Raw genomic sequence first — 8707 nt, 5'->3', positions numbered from 1 at the left:
ATGCAAATGTCAGTGTCCATAAATAAAGTTTAATTGGAACAAAGCCACGATCATTCATTACAGCCTATCTATACTGCTTTTGTGCTTGAATGGCAGAGCTCAACAACAGTGACAGAGACTTCATGGCCCACAAGGCTGAAAATATTTGCTATGTAGAACTTTATAGAAACAGTCTGCCAGGCCCTAAGGTACACAAACCACACCATCATGGCTCCTTCCCAAAGTGCAATTCTATGAATCTCAGATTCTTTCTCAAAATGCTATACGTTTCAACACAAATATTACCTTCTTTTCTTTTATTAGCATTTGTTGAATTATTGATTGTAGGCTGACTCAATCATGTTACCTCTGTATCAACTTCCATATTGCCTTAAAGTAATAAATTCATTTACCCAGCTCTAGTTTTTCAATGACAATGAAGTAACCATGAACCATGAGCATATTTTCAAATATGAGAAATTTAAACATATTTCATTTGAGTTTTAAGAAATCAACAAATATCAGCACCTGATTCTACTCATATCTGTTTTACAAACCAGGAGATTCTGTCATTCATTTTGGTCATTTTTTTCCCACCAAACAATTGTTATAACAATAAACCAGAATATTTTAGGGCAGGTAGAGCCCTACCCTTATTTTTAAAAAAATGTAAAACTCTCCATGTATGATATTGGATTAAATGGAAACCATTTTCCCTTTCCAAAGTCAAGACATGACCACTGTCACCCTCCTGCTTTTTCTTAGTATAACCTCCCACAATAAGAAATCAAAGACATTGTTCATGAAAATCAAGTGAAGGTCTGGTATTGCTTCTCTGTTTCTCAGGATATCTTCTCTTCTCAGAGTTGACTGGTCACAACTGGAACAAGGTGCTTCCTGAGAAACTTCTGTATCTCCTTCCAAGAATGCTCCTGGGCAGCGGTGTGTGGGGTCACCCTTCCACCCCAGTGCATGAATAGGTGGAGATTGGAGATCTTTGAGGCACAGCATAGTGGGGAATAGGGAGGCTCTAGGAGGTGGCCTGCCCCAGGGTAAGATAGCAGGGTCGAGTTGTTCGTTCTTCCCTTATCTTCGCAACTGTTCTGTGGCTTGCTTAGCATACGCTTTGCTGTTGATATTCTTATCATCTTCTCCCACAATGAAAAGGAAATGTCCCTGGGCCTTTTCAATGGGAAGAGAAGTCTCACTGGCTTCACTTCTAGTTTCCTCAAAGCTGTGCTGGAACTCTGCTAACCCTAAGGTGTCGATGGATAGCAATTGTAGAGAGAAGGGCAAGGGCCGACTTATCTGACCACAATATACCTGTGGAATGCTAAATACGAAGTTGGGCCCATTAATAAGCACGGTGGCTTTGACTGGTTTTAGGCGAATAGCCATGGAGAGTCCAATCTCTGCACCTTTGCTTATGGAAACTATCCCAATGCCTGGGCCGAGGACCTGAAAATAATGGAAATGAGATGTTGACTCTGTCCACCATTTAGCAAAACCCTACCATCTCAAACAACCAAAGAACTTGAATGGCCAGTGGGAGCCAAGCAAGGACTAATCCCACCCACATGCCCAGTTCTAGAGTTCTGGAATACAGAATGAATGTTCAAAGGAAATACTCCTTCAAGAACATGTCAGGTTCCTTCCAAATTAAATACTATGCATTCAGCCTGGTGTTAGGTGCTGAGTTTAAAATGCCCTAAAGAAATACCAATGTAGTAGGAAAAATAAGAAAGAGGCACGTAACTCTTGTGAATAATATGAGTCAGGGTACAGTTGATCGGTAAACTCTGTTGCACCAATTCTGGGGTCTCTAGAAGTTCAGAGAAAAGGGTACTCTATAGGAAAAGACTGAGAAAAAGAATGAGTTTAGTAGAACAGAGCATGGAAATGTGAGCAGAAACCTCTGCTGTGGTTTCCCTGGAGGGTTTCTCCTTTAGAGAAAGGTTTCATAAAGGAGGCTTGGCTCTGCTTCCTCTTCCACCATCAGTCATCAAGCAAGAATTTTTTTTTTAAGATTTTATTTATTTATTTGACAGAGAGAGAGAACAAGCAGGCAGAGAAGCAGGCAGAGGGAGAGGGAGAAGCAGACTCCCCTGCTGAGCAGAGAGCCCGATGCGGGGCTCAATCCCAGGACCCTGGGATCCCAGGACCCTGGCAGACACTTAACCAACTGAGCCACCCAGGTGCCCCCAAGCAAGCATTTTTAGATCATCCACACTGTACTAACCACTGGGGGACACAGAGGAAGGAAAGGGGTAAATCATCTCTTATCATCAAGGAACTCACTGCCAGATGGAGAGACAGGAGGGGAAAAAAACCAGACAATTAGAGTAGCTTACAAATTCTGTGGTATAAGAATGCACATAGGCCAGGCTGCCACTCCAGATTAGCAGGGAATAAAGGCAGAATCAGAGAGAGATTCTCAGAGGAAATAGGCTACAATTTGGATCTTTATACCAAGACAATGGGAACAAATAAGAAGGAAAGGCATTGATTGTATGCTGTATCGTGTAGAATGATAGAGACCATTCTCTTTTTATTTTATGGGGCATGTATCCAGTCCCAGGGGATAAATTCTGATGGATCTGAACCTATTCCCCTTTGCTACATATTTTTTCAGCCTCTTTGTAAGGCCAATACATTCTACCTGAGGTCCTATCCTGGTATATTAAGAAGGTGACTGCAATCATCTCCTTTTGAATTAAAAAGACCTTTCAAGCTCTGAAGTTCTATGTCTTAATATAAAAGATATAGAGTCATAGTTTAGGCAATGAGAGGTGAGAACTCAGAATGGATGTGGCCAGGGAAGACAAAGTAAAAGGAAGTATAACACGGATGAACAACAACAACAAAAAAGTGACTCAGTTATGTGCAGGCTTTTGGCAGAACACTAACTCCTGTTATAATTTCTGCCACCAAATTTGGGATCAGGGAATTTAGAATGCTTAGAAGACACTTAAAATCAACAGATGGAGAAATAAGGCCTATAAGGAATTGAAATAATGGGTGGTCTCTCCTCTCACAGAAGAGAGAGCATGAAGCAGGCTTAGTGCAAGTACTAAGAGCCTAGGAAAGAAATCTGGTTTCCAGGTCTCATTAGGTATTGACTATCTAAGCGACACTGGTAAGAACACTGATGGAAAAGCCATGCAACAAGTACAAGGGCAACCAGGCTAAGAAAGCGAACAGCAGAATCACGTAACCTCCTCATTTCTTATCTAAGCCAAGCAGAAAACTCAGCACAATAACATCACCTATGTGATAGTTCAAAGACAACTCCATCATATGCATCAAAAATAGCTATTTAAGGGGCGCCTGGGTGGCTCAGTCGTTAGGCATCTGCCTTCAGCTCAGGCCATGATCGCAGGGTCCTGGGATCGAGCCCTGCTTCGGACTCCCTGCTTGGCGGGAAGCCTGCTTCTCTCTCTCCCACTCTTGTGCTCTCTCTCCCTCTGACAAATAAATAAATAAATAAATAAAGCCATTGTGTTTTGATTCCATCATGGACACAGGCTAACTTCCTGTTTTGTCTTTCTGAGCAAAAGGCATTGGATGTGAAATAAATCATGTGAATAATATGGATATGTCATAGAATTTCAAGTTCACTGAGGAGAATCATACTTGGAAGTTAAGGGAAGCCACAGGGTGTTATGGTTATTTAAAAACAGGGATTAAAAGAAAAGGCAGGGCCGCCTGGGTGGCTCAGTCATTAAGCATCTGCCTTCGGCTCGGGTCATGATCCCAGGGTCCTGGGATCGAGCCCCGCATCGGGCTCCCTCCTCAACGGGAAGCCTGCTTCTCCCTCTCCCGCTCCCCCTGCTTGTGTTCCTGCTCTTGCTGTCTCTCTCTGTGTGTCAAATAAATAAATAAAATCTTAAAAAAATAATAAATAAAAATAAAATAAAAGGCAAAAATTACCTTAGGATGTCTCAGGAGAAAGTTGACAGCTTCCTCAAAATATTCTAATTCTGTCTTTTCTGGTTGGGAAGGCAATTCTTCAGAGTTAAAGTAAGCCAAGGCCAAGGCAACAAAGCCATGACTGGCCAGGAGACTGGCCCGGAATTCAATCAGTCCACCAATACCACCAAACAAGTCAATTACCCTTGGGAAACGGCCCTCTCCTGAGAAAGAACAAAACAAAACAGAACTGGGTATGAAGGGAAAGGAAGGAAAAGAGAAGAGAAATATGACAACACAAAGAAATGCACCACAAATTCTGGAATTGAAGCATAAATTTTTTTTTTTAAGATTTTATCTATTTATTTGACAGAGAGAGACACAGTGAGAGAGGGAACACAAGCAGGGGGAGTGGGAGAGGGAGAAGCAGGCTTCCCGCTGAGCAGGGAGCCCGATGCGGGGCTCGATCCCAGGACCCTGGGATCATGACCTGAGCCGAAGGCAGACGCTTAACGACTGAGCCACCCAGGCGCCCCGAAGCATAAATTTTCAGTAGAATCTCCAAGTTTTCAGCCTTGGATCTGGGGCAGAATTAAAGCTGATTGGATACATTCATGGAACATAATATCAGGAAGGTTGATTGGGAACCATGTTCACTGAACACGTTTAATCTCTGTAGCCAAGGGGTCCGGTGGACTCACAGTAGTTCATTTCTATAGTATTGGTGTAAAGAAAGCCATTGAAATTAGGCAAGGGCTTTTTAACCTATGAAAAGGTACACAATTAGGCTTTAGGAAATCAATGAAGGTCGTGAAATGATATGCAAAATATAGGTCTATATGTTCTTTTTTTTTTTTTTTAGGAGAGAGAGCGTGCAATCTGGGGTGGGGATGGCATAGGGAGGGGTGGAGGGAAAGGGAGAGAATCTTAAGCAGGCTCCACGCTCAGCACAGAGCCTGACATGGGGCTCAGTCTTACAACCCTGAGATCATGACCTGAGCCAAAACCAAGAGTAGGATGCTTAACCAACTGAGCCACTCAAGTGTCCCTATGTGTGCATTTTACTAATGAAAGCTTCTACAGATTTAATTAGGTTTTCAAAGTATATATAACTCAAAAAAAAAAAGGCTTCAAAAGTATATGTCTTCAAAAAAAGCTATTGAAATAACTATTTTAGCTAAAATCCCAACTTAACTCTGCTCTGTTCCATTCCTCTGACTATATAGGGATGAAATCTTGCAGCCAAGCAGATGTAAATGATGAGTTCTTCCATGCAATAACAATTTGTTTATTACTGCAGCTTAACACATTGTAAAAAGTAGGGATGGTCAGAGTATCATTCTACACTCATGCTCTGTGTAGGCAGCTAGTTTCCTAAATAAAGTAGAAAAAATTTTATGATGCACTTACTGGGCGCGCCCTATTCTCAGGTAAGTGATTTTAACTAAGAAAAACTGGTCCCATCCATGGGGGCACCTGGCTGGCTCAGTCAGGAGAGCATGAGACTCTTGATCTTGGGGTTGTGAGTGGAAGCCCCATGTTGGTTACTTAAGGAGATAAGTAAGTAAGAGGTTACTTAAAAATAAAAAGAAAAAAGAAAGAAGAAAGAAGAGTGATTTGATTTAAAGGAGTATTGGGAATTTTCAAAACAAAACATTGCTATGTTTTCTCACCTTGAGAGAAGGAGAAATAAAATGATACTAAATGTATCTTGGCTTTAAAAGACCACTTCAATAAATGAATAAAGGTGCTTTTCATCTCCTGACTGACAGGAAGAGGGAGGACTTAAGAGTGCTGAGCCTCTTATCATGGAAGAATGTTGTAGTTGAGAACTGTTTTGAGAACTGACTCAACCACTTTTGGCCCCACACAGCTCAAAGCTCTTTTGTATCCCCCACAGAACAAGCAGGACACACAGCACGTGCAGTGTCCAAGAAGATTCACAGATAGCACCCTTTAATGCAGCACATCATCCCAAGGTGGGAGGTCTGCACCGATAGATTTTTAACGAGGTGGACAGACATTTGTGCCACTTAGCTCCTGATACCTACACACAGTGATGTGTGTGCTAGGGGTGTAAAAATATTGAGATTTATCCAAACAACTGCATGGGTCATGACGATTTTGGAAAGGAAATCTTTTATTCCTTCTACATCATCTATAACTCTTGCTGTCAGGAACCACCTCTAACACTTCAGGCTTCCTTTACCCATCTCACTTCTACACAGTGATTATGTTTCTGAAAGCAGAGAGAGGCGCAGTACATCCTGATGATATGATGGCTGTGTCCCGGATCAAAGCTCATGCCTGAAGAAGGGGATCTCAGACACACCTGAGACCTGGACCTGTCGAGGGCTACTTCTGGGAAATTAACTTTGCTTCATTCGGTCCCACAATAAATCCTGAGAAATGTACCAGTAGATGTTTTGAACCACTTATTGATATGTGGAGATCACTGTGGGAAACTGACTTTTCTAGTAGGTTTTATGGCCATTAGGGAGCAGGTTATATTATCTGTGGATTTATGGAATATTCATATTTATAGAATATATATATAAACTAGAGGATATAGAGTCTCTTTGTATCCTCTATATTTGTTGCAGTATTTCAGTCCATTGTATCATCAGCTTATTGCATGCAATGACCTATATCTAAGTTGAAACTCAGACAAGACAGAACTCCCAAAAGAAGCTGGGACACAGTTCCACGATATCAGGATGTGGGTCTTCAGGTAGGCTTCAATACAGATGGATTTCACATAAATCCAAAGCTATGAAACCCCATAATGCAGGGATTCCATAAACTACATGTTAGTCATATCCTTAGACAAGCTCCAGAATTGTTGAGATCAAACTTGAGTTGGAATGGGCATCACCATATTCTTGTTCTGACCCAGAATTAGCCCTGATTCTAAGGCTGGAAAGGACTACACTATGTACTATCCATATCCAAGTTAAACCTCTAGAAGGATTAGGCACTCGAAAGAGGAAACACAAGGATGAAAGTAACCAAGTTAATTCTACTCACCAGGAGGGATCCCCAAAGGTGGCCTTCTTGAACTTGGATCTGTTTGATACCAGGTGCTATGTACCACCTCTCCAAAGTCAGGCTGACTTTTGGAGCGGTGGTGGCGATGTCAGTTAATAGTAAATTTGAATCATAAAGTTTTATTTGGACCAGGAAGGGGCTATTCATCACATCTCTTTTCAACAATTTTGTTAAAAATTTTCAGGTTTCAGGGACCAGAAGAGACCCATAGGGTGGACTCCTATGTAGACACCTCCCAGTGAGGGGGCATGCTCCAGGTCTACCTCACCAACTTCATTGGCCTTATAGTAAGCTTGAGAATGAAACAGGTTCCCCTTTTCATCTTTCAGATGCCTGAAGAATCACTATCTGAGAGGGAGGCAGGCCTGTAGCTTGGATATGCACTGGCTCATGAATAAGTGTGCTTGCACGGGTAGCTGTCAGCTGAATCATTGTTACAATGTGGCACCTTAGAGGATCCTCAGTAATGTTTGCAGTAAAACCTGGATATAATATATATATATAGGAAAATAAAATAAGGCAGTGATAATCAGGTTAATGAAAGGTAAACTGGACCAGAAACCAGCTGCTTGGGATTCAGCTCTAACTCTCTAGTTATTTAGCAAATATCCTGATATAATCTTCAAGTGCAAGATACCTGAGAGCTTTTGGCAAATTTGTAGAAGACATAAAACAAGTAGATATGTTTTGTAGTTATTATGAATCAGGATGGAGGAAGCAGCAGCTAAATATGCATGAATGGAATCAACACATCCAAGGAAGATACCACAATTGGCCATCCAGAGCCCTTGAAAAATTAGATGCAGCGGAGGATATGAGTGAGATGTGCAGCTGAAAATGGGGTTTGTTGGGGTGCCAGGGTGGCTCAGTTGGTTAAAGTGTCCGATTTTTTATTTTGGTTCAGGTCATGATCTTAGGGTCCTGGGATCGAGCCCCGCATCAGGCTCCCTGCTCTGCACGGAGCCTGCTTGTCCCTCTGCCTCTGCTCCTCACCCCGCTTGCAGTCATTTTCACACTCTCTCAAATAAATTAATAAAAAAATAAATAAAATCTTCTAAAAAAAAAGAAAATGGGATTTGTTAAACATCTACATATATGGAACTGGGGACTCCGTTACTAATCCCCTCCCCAAGTCCTGCAAACAGAATGCCTGGCATCTAAGAATTCACCTCTAACAGAGCATAAAAGACAAGTCTTCTCAAAAAGAACGAGGACAAACTCTTTGGGGAGAACAAGTAGGCTGACATATGTATTACTCCCTAAAGAAAAAATACTCACAGCTTCATAGGCTTACCCAGTCCTAAGCAAAACCAGATGCTGACAAGCCCTTCAGGTATACAAAAATTTGCTAAGCTTTTCACAATCTCCCTCTTGAAGATTAAGGAATGCCTTTCTCCTTTGGGTTATTGTGAAGAAAGCCACAAAAATGACCATTGTTCCCATTCTAATAACCTAACCTTATCTGGATAAATACAAAATAAAAATTTTTGTTTTCTTAAACTCACTAGATTGCCAGGAATCTAAATGAATTAAACTCCATGAGTGATAGGTTCCTCCTAGGAGAGAGGAAACTTTCTCTCTCTTTTTTTTTTTTTAAAGATTTTATTTATTTATTTGAGAGAGAGAGAATGAGAGATAAAAAGCAAGAGAGGGAAGAGGGTCAGAGGGAGAAACATACTCCCTGCTGAGCAGGGAGCCCGATGCGGGACTCGATCCCGCGACTCCAGGATCATGACCTGAGCCGAAGGCTGTCGCTTAACCAACTGAGCCA

The 8707-nt window shown here is 41.7% G+C and overlaps 1 pseudogene; it reads right to left on the bottom strand.

Moving 5' to 3' along the window:
* Positions 1–839: 839 nt before the first annotated feature.
* On the bottom strand, positions 840–7368 carry LOC113934693 (annotated as a pseudogene).
* Between the last annotated feature and the right edge of the window lie 1339 nt (positions 7369–8707).

Source organism: Zalophus californianus, chromosome 13 (genome assembly GCF_009762305.2).
Source record: "Zalophus californianus isolate mZalCal1 chromosome 13, mZalCal1.pri.v2, whole genome shotgun sequence".
NCBI classification, from domain to species: domain Eukaryota; kingdom Metazoa; phylum Chordata; class Mammalia; order Carnivora; family Otariidae; genus Zalophus; species Zalophus californianus.
The sequence above is the reverse complement of the archived record's forward strand: the minus strand, read 5'-3'. Positions and strand labels throughout refer to the sequence as shown.